The following is a 17638-nucleotide window of genomic DNA, read 5'->3' as shown; positions in this document are numbered from 1 at the left end:
TTTAAGAGAACAGGTCAAAAACAAATTGGGAGCTTACATCTTTGTTCAAAGACTTGTTGTTTCGTATGGCAGGTGTTTTTCTCTTCACATTTTTAATCAGTTTTTGTCAAGCCACTTCTCCAGCTCATGGCTGCGTTGATGGACTGTGGTAAAGCCATCTTGGATCTTCGTGAGAGGGCAAATTTGAACCAGGTGGAGGATGTCTTGGGTTGAGACACTGCATTAGCAAGTTGGGGTTTGTCAGGCACCCAACTGGTGTAGTGTTTGCACTGCATTGGCATGTCAACTTCTGAGTCTATTTGCAGCTGTCCTGTTTTTTCTGGGCGCTGCAGTGAAGCCTGGGGGGAGTGAGGTGGGTTCCTCAATCAGGTCTCCACCGGGGCATGTTGGTGTGCCGGAATTGGCACCATTCTGTATGTTTGTCATAGGAGTTGAGGTTTTTCAAGTTGTAGAAGGGTTTACTGGATCTGAGCTGGGAAGGTAGAGGAGCATTTTCAATGAGTTTGTGAGCTGGAATGTTGTTGGGCATATTTTGGATACACTTGTAGAATTTTGCTGAAGCTGCTCTTCTATGGATATCCAGGATGCTATTCTGATCATTGTTGGGAGCCATTGGACAGCTGTGGATTTTGGGCTCCTGAAATTCTTCTCATAGAGGTATGGAGCTGTGTATTGATGATATTTGTGTGAGCACTTCTCTCCCAGGTGGGTGCACAATATTCGGCGACTGAGAAACAGATGTTTGAAGGACTGACCGGTTAGCACCTTATTTGGCTCCTGCTATCTTCCTGATCATGGCCATTCTGGATTTTAGTTTATTTTTTTACATTTTGAAGGTGGATCTTGTATGACAGAGTTTGATCTAGTGTGATTCCTAAGTGTTTTGGATGTGGGTCATTGGATAGCCATTTATCATTTAGTTCGATGTTAAGTTTAAGTTCGGTTAGTCGGTTGTCCAGATGATATAAACAAGTTACTGTTCGTTGACATTTATATTTCTGTACACTTTGAGAAGTAGTTGGGTGGGGGAGTTGACATCTTGGGAAAAGTTTTTTTCAATTATTTGACATTGTTTAATTGAAAGGCTATGGTCCAGTTATCAGCGTATCCACAGTTAGCAGATCAACACATTGACGTCATGTGGAGGCATGCGTGCTTTAAGGACTCCATTAGACAATGCTAGATCAGGGCCACTGATGTCTGTGGACAGATGCCAGACGAAGATTAATCCAACCCCGGCTCCCAAATGGACAGACTCACGTCAGCCCCTCCCGGGCCACACTTCATCATGAACCAAGCTCTAAGATTAAATAAACCTTGAATATGTGGTAGCGTCTAGGATTTACGTTCAAGCTTGAGATTGTGCTGAATACAGTGTAAACACATAATTATAGTCCAGAGAGTTTAGAAATGCTTATTATTGCTTACTAATTCCAAGAAGGGGGATTTCTAGAGTGCCTAGAATATGGTTTTTTAGAGCACCTCATGGTTGAGCACACTAGAGGATCAGCTATTCTGGATTGGGTGTTGTGCAATGAATCAGAATTGGTTAGAGAGCTTAAGCTAAAAGAACCCTTAGATCATGATAGAATTCACCTTAAATTTTGACAAGTCAAAGCTAAAGTCAATTGTAGCAGTATTACAGTGCAGTAAAGGGAATTACAGGAGCAAGAGAGAGGAGATGACTCAAATTGATTGGAAGAGAACACTGTCAGGGATGACAGCAGAGCAGCAATTACTGGAATTTCTGGAAGCAATTTGGAAGGCACAGGTTATATACGTCCTAAAGAGAAAGACTTATTCTTAAAAAAAAGAAGAATCCTGATTTGGGTCTTGGCCTGAAACATCAATTGTACTCTTTTCCATAGGTGCTGCCTGGCTTACTCCAGCATTTTGTGTGTTGCTTGAAGTAACAGCCATGATGACACAAGAGAAGTCAATGCCAACATAAAAGCCAAAGAGAGGGCATATAATAGAGCAAAAATTAGTGTGAAGTTAGAGGATTGGGAATCTTTTAAAAAGTAACAGGGCAATTAAAAAGTCATTAAGAAGGTGAAGATGGAATACAGAAGTGATGAGTAGTTTGCATCAGTCTACACAGTGGAAGACACTAGCAGTATGGTGGTGGTTCCAGGTGTCGGGCATCATGAAGTGTGTGATACTGCCATAAGTAGAGAGAAGGTTCTTGTGAAACTGAAAGGTCTGAAGGTAGACAAGTCAGATGGTGTACAGCCCAGAGTTCTGAAAGAGGTGGCTGAAGACATTAGCAATGATTTTTCAGGAATCACTAGGTTCTGGAATGGTACCGGAAGACTGGAAAGTTGCAAATGTCACTCCACTTTTCAAGAAGGGAGAGCGGCAGAAGAAAAGAAACTGTAGGCTTGTATGTACGACCTCAGTAGTTGGGAAGATGTTGGAGTTGTTTATTACAGATGAGGTCTCAGGGTACTTGGAAGCACATGATAAAATAGGCCATAATCAGCATGGTTTCCTCAAGGAAAAACTTGCCTGACAATTCTGTTGGAATTCTTTGAAGAAATAACATGCTGGATAGAGAAAGGAGAACATCAGTTGATATTGTGTATTTGGATTTTCAGAAGGCTTTTGACAAGGTGCCACACATGAGACTGCATAACAAGCTACAGGCTAATGGTATTACAGGAAAGATTCTAGAATGGATAAAGTAGTGGCTGATTGGCAAGATACAAAGATTGGGAATAAAGGGAACCTTTTCTGACTGGCTTCTGGTGACCACTGGTGTTCTGCAGGGGTCTGTTGGGACTGATTCTTTTTACATTATATCTCAATGATTTAGATGATAGAATTGGTGCTTTTGCTGCAAAGTTTGCAGGCGATATGAAGGTAGGTGGAGGGGCAGGTAATTTTGAGGAAATAGGGTACAGAAAGACATTAGAAGAATGAGCAAACAATGGCAGGTGGAATACAGTGTCAGGAAGTGTATGGTCAAGAAATGAGAGGATTGACTATTTTCTTGCTGGAGAGAAAATACAAAAAAACTGAGGTGCAAAGGGACTTGGGAGTCCTTGTGCAGGGTTCCCTAAAGATTCATTTGCAGGTTGAGACTGTGGTGAGGAAGGCAAATGCAATGTTAGCAATGTTAGCATTCATTTCAAGAGGACTAGAATATATAAACAAAGATGTAATGTTGAGACTTTATAAAGCATTGGTGAGGCCTCACTTGGAGTATTGTGAGCAGTTTTGGGCCCCTTATCTTAGAATATGTTAAAACTGGAGGAGGATCAAAGGAGGTTCATGAAAATGTTTCCCGACTGAATGGCTTGTCATATGAAGTTTGATGGCTCTGGGCCTGTATTCACTGGAATTCAGAAGATGTGACCTCATTGAAACCTTTGAATGGTGAAAGGCCTTGATAGAGTGGATGTGGGAGAGGATGTTTCCTATGGTGGGAGAGCCTAAGACCAGAGGACATGGCCTCAAAATAAAGGGGTGTCTTTTTAGAACAGAGATGAGGAGGAATTTTTACAGCTAGAGAGTGGTGAATCTGTGGAATTCATTGTCACTGATGGCTGTGGAGGCCAGGTCATTATGTACATTTAAGGCAGAGGTTGATAGATTCTTGTTTGGTCAGGGCATGAGGGGATATGAGGAGAATGCAGGAGATTTGGGATGAGGGGAAAATTGGATCAGCCTTGATGAAATGGTGGAGCAGATTCAATGAGTCAAATGGCCGAATTCTGCTCCTACACCTTATGGTCTTTTAATACAGATAGGTATTAAATAATTATATTTATTTTTATGTTTTTATCTTTGCATCTTTAATATAGCAGTAACATTCAAGTGGGAAACTGAGAAAGATTATTTTGATTCTGGAACTTGTGATCAACAACAAGAGTTGCCATTTGTAAAAGCACGGGACAGAAATCTACTTGAGGATGATTTATGTAAAGCATATTGCTTGACCAAGGATTTACATGTGGAGCTTTGATCAATAGTTTTAAGTACCAACAAGTTTCAGGAATATAAAATACTCAAAGGAAATAATACTCCAAGGATAGCATCCAGACCAGAGTACCTGGCCATGTACTAAAGATCTATGCTGACCAACTGGCTGGTGTGTTCACTGATATCTTTAACCTGTTACTTTGGCAGTGTGGACCCAGCACATATGTGCAACTGCGAAGAAAGCATGGGAGCCCTCTACTTCCTGAGGAGTTAGTGGAGATTTGGCATGTCATCTAAAACTTTGACAAACTTCTATAGATGTGTAGTAGAGAGTGTTTTCAATGGCTGCATCACAGCCTGGTATGGAAACACCAATGTCTTTGAATGGGAAATCCGACGAAAGGTAGTGGATTCAACCAAGTACATCACAGGTAAAGCACCCCCCAACCATTGAGCACATCTACATGGAACACTATCGTAGGATAACAGCATTCATCATCAGAGATCCTCAACACCAGGCCATGGTCTTTTCTTGCTGCTACCATCAGGTAGAAGGTACAAGAGCCTCAGGACTCTCACCACCAAATTCAAGAACAGTTACTACCCTCAACCATCAGGCTCTTGAACAAAGGGATGTCCACATACCCAATGATCTCACTTTAACTACTCTTTATCTTGTTATTTCATGTTCTCTTTATTTATTGCTATTTATTTATATTTGCATTTGCACAGTTTGTTGTTTTCTACACTAGGTGATCTTTCATTAATCCTATTATAGTTACTATTCTATAGATTTGCTGAGTGTGCCCACAGGAAAATGAATCTCAGGATTGTATATGGTGACATGTATGTACATTGATAATAAAATGTACTATTATTTTGAACTTTGTGCTGAAGTTAAGAAAAAAAGGTGGTATGCATTGATCACGATAAAGGGCTTTGTGCATTGCAACTATGTTTCTGAGCTGTGTTCGATCCGTATGGCAATGTTAATTGTATTTCTGTGGAGAAGGAAAATGAGGGTTGCGTCTCCACGCAATCTTGGGCAATGAGATCCCCTCTTTTCCTCATTTCAAGACCTCTAGATTCAAAAGTGTCTGTTAAATTCTTTGGAGTGCCAGTAAGCCCAGAGCTCTAATGCCATCAGTCCATTTTATGTGACAATAACTGAGAGTATTTAAGTTTTATGAAACCATTTGTTTGTTAAGTATTATTCATCTAATCAGTTACTCCTGAGGATTGAAGCTGACATAATCAAGAAGCTTAATCACTGTCTTGTAGATATGATAGTTAAGCAAACTCCCCTGTAATTGCTGGTATCTTCACAAATACAATGTGTAAATGTTCAATTGATCCAGAACACTGCTTATAAAAACTGTAAGGGAAAAAAAAATCTTCCTTTGTTTAGGCAACCTCTCAGGGTCAAGGATGACTTGTTTCAACTCCAGTTCTGTGGGGTTTTGATGTGGCTAATGAGACCAATGTCAGGTTTACAGATGGTGGTATCGGTCAAATAACAGATGCATGATGCGTTGTGTGGATGGTAAGGAAGGCAAAGGGCTACCTGTGCTCCCAATAAGCTCAAGGCTCTTAATACTCCAGATGCTTCTTCATTTAGATCAGTCATGGTCCAGGAACTTGCACAAAAACTAGAGGCTTTGAGAACATCCTTGAAATATTTCTTCTGTCTGTCTGGTAATCTCTTTTCATGACTGTGGCTGATAGTGTCTGTTTTGAAAGTCTGGTGGCAGGCATGCAAATAACATGGCCAACACTGGAACTGCTGAGTATGGTCAGAGTTTTGATGCTGAATGGTGGTGGTTTGAGAAAGGAGACTGACAGTGATTTGCTTATTGTGCCAGGAGAATTGGAGGATTTTGTGGAGGCTGCCCTGGTTATACCTTTCTGGCCTAACAAGCTGTTGCTGCTGAATTACACCCATGTGGCCAACTAACCTACTAACCCATATGTCTATGGAATGTGACAGGAAACTGGAGGATCCGATCATGGGAGAATGTGCAAACTCACTACAAACAACTGCGGAATTGAGCCTGGGCCGCTGACACTGTAATAATGTACCCTAGCTGCCAAGCCACCATGGTACCCCATTTGTTATGATGTTTGTGAGATTAAGGTTTGGAAGGATGCCAGAACAGCGGCATTTTTTTCCTTCTATGTGACATAGTGAAATATTTTACTTTGATCAGATCAAGCAGAATAGTCAGCACTTAGATTGCAGAAGTGTTTCAACTAGTAAAAAGTTTCAACTAGTAAAAAGTCATTTTTGACATTACTGATGTGCAAGTACTCAGAACTCTGAGGGGTTAATCTGCAGCATTTCATTTCAGAGTGGAAATTATAACATGACTCATAGGCTTGTTATACTTGGCAACTGAGTAGAACTGGGAAGCATGGAAAAAACTCCACTCCTTGATAGAGTAACTACACATACTGTAGTTTCCTAAAAAAAAATATAGGATATGGATGTTATTGGCCATGTCAGCTTTTAATATTCATTGCTACTTTTTCCTTGAAATGACTGCATTGCTGAGGCACTTCAACATCACATGTAGACCAGTCAATTGACAGAGTTTCTTTCTTAAAGGACATCAATGAACCAGCTGAGATTTTATCACAATTGCCATAACTGATGTAAAGTTTAAATTCTCATTTTAATTAATGAATTTCAATCTCATAGTTAGTATGATAGCATTCACATCTACAGTGCCTATAAAAAGTATTCACCCCCTTGAAAGTTTTCATTTTTTTTCTCTAACATTGAGTCATGGTGGATTTAATTTGGCTTTTTTGACACTGATCAACAGAAAAAGACATTTGTGTCAAAAACAGATCTCTACAAAGTGATCTAAATTAATAAAAAAATACGAAACAAAATAATTAATTGCATAAGTAATAAGTGACTGGGCTTGTATACACTGGAATTTAGAAGGATGAGAGGGGATCTGATTGAAACATATAAGATTATTAAGGGATTGGACACACTGGAGGCAGGAAGCATGTTCCCGCTGATGGGTGAGTCCAGAACTAGAGGCCACAGTTTAAGCATAAGGGGTAGGCCATTTAGAACAGAGATGCGGAAAAACTTTTTTCACCTAGAGAGTGGTGGATATGTGGAATGCTCTGCCCCAGAAGGCAGTGGAGGCCAAGTTTCTGGATGCATTCGAGAGAGATAGAGCTCTTATAGATAGCGGAGTCAAGAGATATGGGGAGAGGGCAGGAACGGGGTGTATGATCAGCCATAATCACAGTGAATGGTGGTGCTGGCTAGAAAGGCCAAATGGCCTACTCCTGCACCTACGGTCTATTGTCTATTATCTAAGTATTCAACCCTTTCAAGTCAGTAGTTAGTAGATACTCCTTTTGCAGCAATTACAGCCCTGAGTCTGTGTGGATAGGTTTTTATCAGCTTTGCACATTTGAACGCTGCCAGATTTTCCCCATTCTTTACGAAACTGCTCAAGCTCTATCAGATTACCTGGGGATTGTAAATGAACAGCCCTTTTTAAGTCCAGCCACAACTTCTCAATTGGATTGAGGTCTGAACTCTGACTTGGCCACTCCAGGACATTAATTTTGTTGTTTTTAAGCCATTCTTGTGTAGCTTTAGCTTTATGCTTGGGGTCATTGTCTTGCTGGAAAACAAATCTTCTCTCAAGTCACTGTTCTCTTGCAGACTGCATCAGGTTTTCCTCCAGGGTTTTCCCTCTACCTTCACAAGCCCTCCAGGGCCTTCTGCAGTGAAGCATCCCCACAGCATGATGCAGCCACCACCATGCTTCATGGTAGGGATAGCGTGTTTTTGATGATGTGCGGTTTTTGGCTTGGTGCCAAACTCTGATGGCCAAAATCCTCAATTTTGGTTTCATCAAACCATGGAACCTTCTTCCAACTGACTTCAGAGTCTGTTACATGCTTTCTGGCAAACTCTAGCTGAGATTTCATGTGAGATTTTTTCAACAGTGGCTTTCTTTTCGCCACTCTCCCATAAAGCTGCAACTGGTGAAGCACCCAGGCAACAGTTGTATGCACAGTCTCTCCCATCTCAGCCACTGAAGCTTGTAACTCCTCCAGAGTTGTCATAGGTCTCTTGGTGGCCTCCCTTTCTCGTCTTTTTCTTGCACCGTCACTCAGTTTTTGAGGACAGCCTGCTCTAGGCAGATTTACAGCTATGGCATATTCTTTCTGTTTCTTGATGGTGACTTAACTGTACTCCAAGAGATTTTCAGTGACTTGGTAATTTTCTTGTATCCATCTCCTGGCTTGTGCTTTTCAATAACTTTATTACAGAGTTGCTTGGAGTGTTCTTTTGTCATCATGGTGTAGTTTTTGCCAGGATACTGACTCACCACCACCTGTAGAACCTTCCAGATGCAGGTGTATTTTTACTGTAATCAATTGAAACACCTTGACTGCACACAGATCTCCAAAAACAGATTTAACTTAATATTTGACTTCTAAAACCAATTGGTTACACCAGTGATGATGTGGTGTGTCAAATTAAAGGGGTGGAGGTGGGCAAATATTTACACAATCAATTATTTTATGTTTTATATTTGTAATAAATTTAGATCACTTTATAGGTATCTGTTTTCACTTTGATACGAAAGTCTTTTTCTGTTGATCGGTGTCAAAAAAGCCAAATTAAATTCGATGTGATTTAATGTTGTAAAACAATAAAACATGAAAACTTCCTGGGGGGGGGGGGATACTTTTTATAGGCACTGTATATCTCTCAGATAGTAGCCTAGGTTGCTGGATATTAGTCTGGTAATTTTACTGAATTGTTACCGTACTTTCTTAGTATCTTATTACTATCACAAAATTGAAACCATTTTTTTCCTGTAAGAAGTTTATAGAATCATTCATCACATTTTCTAGACAATTGCCAGATCAGTTAAAATGCAGATTCTGATAATGTAGGGTAAACCTGAAAAATGTAGTGATTAATTATCATCGAACAATTAGCACAGTAATGGATCCATTGCTGTTTATAGCACATCCTAGCCTTCATCTTATTTGTCCCTCCTTCTCCTTCCATCCCAACATCACAGTCTAATGATTTATCTTCTCCATTCAACTGTAATCTCAGCTCCACCTCTTTTTCTTTCTAAACTTAAAAACATAAGAAATATGAGCAGCAGTAAAGCATCTGACCTGTTGAACCCACTCTGCCATTCATTGACTGATCTGATCATTGACACCTCCACCTATCTTCCTTTTCCCCATAACCCTTAATATCCCTTCAATGCAAAATTGTGTCTTAATATATTTAATGATTTAGCCTCTACTCCTACCTTGGGCAGAGAATTCTATAGATTTACCACTCTGGGAAAAGTAGTTCCTCCTCATCTCTGTCTTAAATCTACTCTTGTGGTTCTAGTCTCACCTACCAGGGAAAGCAAATTTCCTGCCTCTATCGTATCTATCCCTTTCATAATTGTACATGTTTTTTAAATAAGATTTCCTCTCATTCATCTGAATTTGAGTAAGTACTGTATAATACCAGGCATCACAATCTCTCCTCATAGGCTAGATCCCCATGTCTGTAGAATCAACCTGGTGAACCTCCTCTTTACCAAAGCCAGTATCTGTATTTGCTCAAGTAAGGTCACCAGAAATGCATTCAGTACTCCAGGGGCACCCACACCAGTATCCTGCATGGCTGCAGCATTACCTCCCTGTTCTAAAATTATATAACCTAGCAATGATGGTCAATGTTTTGTTTGCCTCCTTGATAACTTGTTGCATCTGTAAACCAATATTTTACAATTCATGCATGAGCACTCATGGGTACCTCTGCACAACTGCATGCTGCAATAAAATAGATAATGTGGCATTTACCAGCATTGTACTCTATCTTCCAGGCCCTTACAATCTGTCTTAACCTTTCTATATATCTCTCTTCAGACTCTTCACATCCTCTGGACAATTTTCCTTTTCACTTAATTTAGTATAATCAGCAAACTTAGATGTTCTACACTTCACCCCCACCTCCAAATCATGAATATACAGTTATAATATAATGAATAGTTGTGGGCCTAGCACAGACTCCTAAGGTACTATGCTTATGACTGACTGCCAACATTGATTTATTTTATTTCTGCCTTCTATTAGAAAACTGATCCTCCATCCATACTAATACATCACCCCCAACACCATTTCTTCTGGATATATCTTTTATGTGGCACCTTATCAAACTCCTTCTGCAGATCCAAATACACAACATCCACTTGTTCCCCTCTTTCTTAGAGGAAATGTTATTTTCCAAATTTTGTCTATAACTGTTTCTTCACAAAATTTCACATTCTTCTGACGATTTTCCTGCTGTGCTGAAGTATACAAAACAATCTGAAGCATTAAATGATTTGTCACCATGGTGAATTTATTTCCTTATCTTTAGCTTTTCTGGAACATGCCAGACACTTATCCACTTTCTCCTTCTGTTGCTTCTCTACATTATAATCTCATATTGCAACTATGGTCACATTTTTAATTAGCCGCAAATTGCTTTGGGACTTCCTGGAATGCTCTTCATAAACTTAAGCTGTTATAAACTTAAGCTGTTGTTACTTTTCCTTTCTTCTCTCCCCATTGAATTAAAAGGCCTTCCTATAGAACTGACATTTCCCAAATGAAGCTCATGAATACAACAAAGGCTTCTTTTACTCCCATTTTTGAACCTTGAGGTCTCCAAAGCATCTTTGGCCATTTCTCTTTCATTAACATTCTGCCTCTAAAATACATTGGTCATCAGTCTTGGTGGTTCTTTATAATGTGCATTCAAAACCTCTCTCCTCCATTTTCAAGAATGTTTTCAGCAGCTCCTGGCTATGAAAAAAAACTTGCCTGAAATTAATGATGGATGAGACAGAGCTTACTCAACAAAGGGACAATACAGCCATTGTCTTTTAATCACTCCCATAATCTGTACTCATTTTTTAAGGCTGCCATTCCTACTCCCACTGATTGTTCAAACTGACCCATACATTCCATTCCAATCTCTTTTAAATCTCACATCCAACCTACCATTAAGGCTATTTATTTCTGTACGTGAAACATTCCCACTTCTGCCCATTTTGCAACCTTTCACTGTAGAGACCCTTATCTAATTCTGAAATTACTTCAACTACTCTAGTATTTTTCTGATTGGTCTCTTGCCATGCATGCCATGTTTTGAAAATATACAGCATGTACATCAACCTCCTCATAGTTGTATAGAATCTCTGACCGCCACTGTTATCCTCCATAAATCTTTAGTTTCGACTAATTCAGAGAGTCGTCCTGCTTTCCCCAATTTCCCCCTGTTTAAATATAGAGAAGATCAAAACAATTTTCTCTGTTTCCACTCATACACCCTCTTTACTGGGCAGTGATTCCATCTCTTCATAGCAGTTGCATGATGTTGAGCCATACTCTTCTCGAACTTGGTGTTCTGTTTTACTCCAAGATAGGCTTTGGACTGTCTATCTGTGTAATGACTAAGACCATTGTACACAAACAATGAACTGCAACTGAAAGGTTGATTAGGAAATTTGAATATATTCAGTTAGTCAGCCAGTATTTGTGGAGAGAACAGAATCAGTATTTCAGGCTAGTACACTTTCATCAGAATATTTAACTGGACTCATTAACTCTGGTTATATAACCATATAACAATCACAGCACGGAAACAAGCCATCTCGGCCCTCCTAGTCCGTGCTGAACTCTTAATCTCACCTAGTCCCACCTACCCGCACTCAGCCCATAACCCTCCACTCCTTTCCTGTCCATATACCTATCCAATTTTACCTTAAATGACACAACTGAACTGGCCTCTACAGGAAGCTCATTCCACACAGCTATCACTCTCTGAGTAAAGAAATACCCCCTCGTGTTTCCCTTAAACTTCTGCCCCCAACTCTCAAATCATGTCCTCTCGTTTGAATGTCCCCTACTCTCAATGGAAACAGCCTATTCACGTCAACTCTATCTATCCCTCTCAAAATTTTAAATACCTCGATCAAATCCCCCCCTCAACCTTCTACGCTCCAATGAATAGAGACCTAACTTGTTCAACCTTTCTCTGTAACTTAAGTGCTGAAACCCAGGTAACATCCTAGTAAATCGTCTCTGCACACTCTCTAATTTATTGATACCTTTCCTATAATTCGGTGACCAGAACTGCACGCAATATTCCAAATTTGGCCTTACCAATGCCTTGTACAATTTTAACATTACATCCCAACTTCTGTACTCAATGCTTTGATTTATAAAGGCCAGCGTTCCAAAAGCCTTCTTCACCACCCTATCTACATGAGACTCCACCTTCAGGGAACTATGCACTGTTATTCCTAGATCTCTCTGTTCCTCTGCATTCCTCAATGCCCTACCATTTACCCTGTATGTTCTATTTGGATTATTCCTGCCAAAGTGTAGAACCTCACACTTCTCAGCATTAAACTCCATCTGCCAACGTTCAGCCCATTCTTCTAACCGGCATAAATCTCCCTGCAAGCTTTGAAAACCCACCTCATTATCCACAACACCTCCTACCTTAGTATCATCGGCATACTTACTAATCCAATTTACCACCCCATCATCCAGAGCATTTATGTATATTACAAACAGCATTGGGCCCAAAACAGATCCCTGAGGCACCCCGCTAGTCACCGGCCTCCATCCCGATAAACAATTATCCACCGCTACTCTCTGGCATCTCCCATCTAGCCACTGTTGAATCCATTTTATTACTCCAGCATTAATACCTAGTGACTGAACCTTCTTAACTAACCTTCCATGTGGAACTTTGTCAAAGGCCTTGCTGAAGTCCATATAGACTACATCCACTGCCTTACCCTCATCAACATTCCTCGTAACTTCTACAAAAAATTCAGTAAGGTTTGTCAAACATGACCTTCCACGTACAAATCCATGCTGGCTACTCCTAATCAGATCCTGTGTATCCAGATAATTATTAATACTATCTCTAAGAATACTTTCTATTAATTTACCCACCACTGATGTCACACTGACAGGTCTGTAATTGCTAGGCTTACTTCTAGAACCTTTTTTAAACAATGGAACCATGAGCAATACGCCAATCCTCCGGCACAATCCCCATTTCTAATGACATCTTAAAGATCTCCGTCAGAGCTCCTGCTATTTCTACACAAACTTCCCTCAAGGTCCTGGGGAATATCCTGTCAGGACCCGGAGATTTATTCACTTTTAAATTTCTTAAAAGCGCCAGTACTTCCACCTCTTTAATTGTCATAGGTTCCATAACTTCCTTATTTGTTTCCCACACCTTACACAATTCAATATCCTTCTCCTTAGTGAATACCGAAGAGAAAAAATCGTTCAAAATCTCTCCCATCTCCCTCAGCTCCACACATAGCTGACCACTCTGATTCTCTAAGGGGCCAATTTTATCCCTCACTATCCTCTTGCTTTTAATATAACTGTAGAAACCTTTCGGATTTACTTTCACCTTATTTGCCAAACCAACCTCGTATCTTCTTTTAGCTTTTCTAATCTCTTTCTTAAGATTCCTTTTACATTCTTTATATTCCTCGAGCAATTCCTTTACTCCATGCTGCCTATATCTATTGTAGACATCCCTCTTTTTCTGAACCAAATTTCTAATATCACTTGAAAACCATGGTGCTTTCAAACCTTTAACCTTTCCTTTCAACCTAACAGGAACATAAAGATTCTGTACCCTCATAATTTCACCCTTAAATGACCTCCATTTCTCTATTACATCCTTCCCATAAAACAACTTGACCCAATCCACTCTCTCTAAATCCCTTCGCATCTCCTCAAAGTTAGCCTTTCTCCAATCAAAAATCTCAACTCTAGGTCCTGTCCTGTCCTTCTCCATAATTATATTGAAGCTAATGCTATTGTGATCACTGGACCCGAAGTGCTCCCCAACACATACATCTGTCAGCTGACCTATCGCATTCCCTAACAGGAGATCCAACACTGCCCCATCTCTAGTCGGTACTTCTATGTATTGTTGCAAAAAACTATCCTGCACACATTTCTAACTCTAAACCATCCAGCCCTTTTACAGAATGAGCTTCCCAGTCTACGTGTGGAAAATTAAAATCTCCCACAATCACCACCTTGTGTTTACTACAAATATCTGCTATCTCCTTACACATTTGCTCTTCCAACTCACGCTCCCCATTAGGTGGCCTATAATACACTCCTATCAGTGTTACTACACGCTTCCCATTCCTCAATTCCACCCAAATAGCCTCCCTAGAGGAGCTCTCTAATCTATCCTTCCAAAGCACCGCCATAAGATTTTCTTGGACAAGCAATGCAACTCCTCCTCTGGCCCCTCCTACTCTATCACACCTGAAGCAACTAAATCCAGGAATATTTAGTTGCCAATCACACCCTTCCTGCAACCATGTTTCACTAACAGCTACAACATCATAATTCCAGGTATCAATCCACACTTTAAGCTCATCCACCTTTCTTACAATGCTCCTAGCATTAAAATAGATACATTTAAGATACTCTCCACCTCCTCCTCTCTTTTCATCCCTAACAATGCATTCAAATTTATTATCCTTTTCTTTCTTCTCCCCTACATCTTCGGGCTGAGCGCATCCCTTCTCCATCACCTGCCTTTCCTCCCTCACACACTGTCTATTTACTTGCTCTACTGGTGAACTAACCTCCTCTCCCATAGTTTCCTCAAATTGATTCCCACCCCCGCCCCATCTCATTAGTCTGCCCTGTAGCCCTAGCAAACCTCCCCACTAGGATATTGGTCCCCCCAGGATTCAAGTGTAACCCGTCCTTCTTGAACAGGTCATGCCTGCCCCAGAAGAGGTCCCAATGATCCAGAAACTTGAATCCCTGCCCCCTGCTCCAATCCCACAGCCACGCATTCATCCTCCACCTAATTCTATTCCTACTCTCACTGTCGCGTGGCACAGGCAGTAATCCCAAGATTACTACCTTTGCGGTCCTTCTTCTTAACTGCCATCCTAACTCCCTATACTCTCGTTTCAGGACCTCTTCCCCTTTCCTACCTATGTCATTGGTACCTACATGTACCACGACCTCTGGCTCCTCACCCTCCCACTTCAGGATATCTTGGACGCGATCAGAAAAGTCCCGAACCCTGGCACCAGGGAGGCAAATTACCATCCGGGACTCCCGATCACCTTCACAGAACCGCCTGTCTGAACCCCTGACTATCGAGTCCCCTATTACTATGGTCCTCTTTCTTCTATCCCTACCCTTGTGAGCTACAGGGCCGTCCTTTGTGCCGGAGGCCCGGCCACTGTCACTTCCACCAGGTAGGCTGACCCCCCCAACAGTACTCAAACATGAGTACTTACTGTCAAGGGGTACAGCCACTGGGGTACTCTCTAGTACCTGCCTTTTCCCCTTCCTGACCGTGACCCACCTATCTGCCTCCCGTGGCCCCAGAGTGACCACCTGCCTGTAACTCCTCTCTATCACCTCCTCACTCTCCCTGACCAGGCGAAGGTCATCGAGCTGCAGCTCCAGTTCCCTAACTCGGTCCCTCAGGAGCTGCAGTTCGGTGCACCTGGTGCAGATGTGGACGTCCGGGAGGCTCAGAGACTCCAGGACCTCCCACATCTGACACTGAGAACAACAAGCTGCGCTCACACTCATACTTCCCGAAAAACTGAAAAATAACAAGAACTAAAAGATAAGCCTACTGTACCCTCTTCTGCCTAAGCCCCCTGAGCCCAAGCCCTACACTCTGCTCCCGGCGCACTCCGCTGCCCGCAAACGAAGCTGCCCGCTTCTTAAGGCTGTATTCTTTTTATATCTTCCTTCCTTCCCAGGCCTCCTCACGCACCTGTGCAGTCCCGCCTTTAGGAACTCCAATCTGAGATGCAATTGGACAATTTGAAAATGGCCGCCGCCGCACTTCCTCTCAAAGCCTCGCTGTCCTCTTCCAAAAGATCTAGCCACAGATTTTACCTCACCTGCAGAGTATACTTGGTATTCTCTTGTTTTATTCTGTCACTAACTGGCTATTTCCTCTCATAGTCTCATCTAACTTAATCCTAGCCTAGACTCATCTGCTGGTGAAATACTGTGGACTTAACTGTTTCTGTGCATTCTTGGTGGGTTTCCACAAATCTGATCTTATTCAAAACTGTTGTTCATCTTCTCACTTCTGTTGGGTGCATCACTCCTACCCTTGCCCTGCACTGAGCTCTGGTAAGTAACATGTTTTTTTTTAAATTCTGCACTTTTCAAATTTGTTTTTGGCCTTGATGTTTCCTGCCTCATAGGGTATTTCTGATCTCCTGTTTCTGGCCTCATGATTTCCTAATATAATTGTTCCATTATCATCATATGTGCTTTAACTGCTAAAGCCTTTCACTCTGGAGTACTAGCTCAGATCATTTACACTACTTCAACTCTCCTTTCTTCTTTAAGATACTCTTTGAACCTGTGCCTTTGATTGAGCTATTAGTTATCTACCTCAGTATTTCATTTTATAATTTGATAACAAGTATTTCATATGTTAAAGCTAATGTGTAACATCTTCTCAAACAGTCCCTGAGGATCAAGAACAACTTGCTTCACTCTAGTTTAGAGGGTCTTGAGGTAATTAAGGCCAATGTGGGAACTGCAGATTCTGCCTCAAATAGGACAGGAGATGCCTTACTGTTCATTTGGGTGGGTAGATCAAATTGTGCTACTTCTAATTATACAAGTTCCTTTGTGTTCCCAGTGCCTGGACTTGAAGATCTCAATACCATACTGAATACTCCTTCTCTCGATTACCCAGGAATTTTTTTGGAGAGATATTCTTTTTCAAGGAGGCATTAACTACATCCATGACCCCTTTCCTCTGTACACCTGCAAATCTCTTCCCATAACAGAAATTAGAAAAGGTGATCAGTTTTAGGAGACTGACGTCAAGTATGCAAAGAATGTTTTTGCACATCGGAAACCAGGCTCCTGAGACAGATATACTATTCTGAGCTCCATCACAGAAAGAGACTTCAACAGAGTTAGGGTTTCCTTGATAGAAATATTGGCCTGGGAGCAGTTAATGATACTGGTTCACTTATCCTTATCATGAATTCAGAGTATTTTGCTGTGTAAGCATTTTCATATACCTTGAGCTTCCTGCTACAGCTAGTCCAGGTCTCTGAAGCATCTTAGAGAGCAGAGATCACTGCTGTGTGTCAACTGATGAGTTTTGTGCCCAGCCTAAGATCTTTATCTTCAAACTTCATTTTCCTCAATCAATAATATGCTGTGCTGGCACACTGAGGACAAAAGTGAAAGAATGTTTAATACATACAGGAAGTGTGCATGTTTTCCGGAGTCAGATACTATTTATGACTAAACAACAAAAGGACAGTTGGAATAAACACAAGATTCTACAGATGCTGGAATCCAGAGCAAAACACACCAAGTGCTGGAGTACTAGGCAGGTCAGGGAGCAGCTATGGAGGGGAATAAACAGCTGATGTTTCACCATGTCATTTTGGGTAAGATAGTTAGATATCTTAAATACAGACAAAAGGATAGTTACCATTTTGGGTCTAGAGTTTTCACCTGACACTCAACTCTGCCTTTGCCTCGACAGATGTTGTCTGACTGAGTATTTCTGTTAGTTTTCTTTTGCTCAAGAACTCTGCAGTCTTATGCCTATTGTGATCTTGTGGTTACTTTTCTAATGCCTCCTTCT

At 41.1% G+C, this 17638-nt stretch overlaps 1 protein-coding gene across 7 annotated transcripts in view; it reads left to right on the top strand.

The window, feature by feature from the left end:
* Positions 1–17638, top strand: part of LOC132395978 (protein-tyrosine sulfotransferase 1-like) — a 128497-nt gene that overhangs the window by 46543 nt on the left and 64316 nt on the right. The gene's annotated exons all lie outside the window — the stretch shown is intronic.

Source organism: Hypanus sabinus, chromosome 6 (genome assembly GCF_030144855.1).
Source record: "Hypanus sabinus isolate sHypSab1 chromosome 6, sHypSab1.hap1, whole genome shotgun sequence".
NCBI lineage: Eukaryota > Metazoa > Chordata > Chondrichthyes > Myliobatiformes > Dasyatidae > Hypanus > Hypanus sabinus.
The sequence above is the reverse complement of the archived record's forward strand: the minus strand, read 5'-3'. Positions and strand labels throughout refer to the sequence as shown.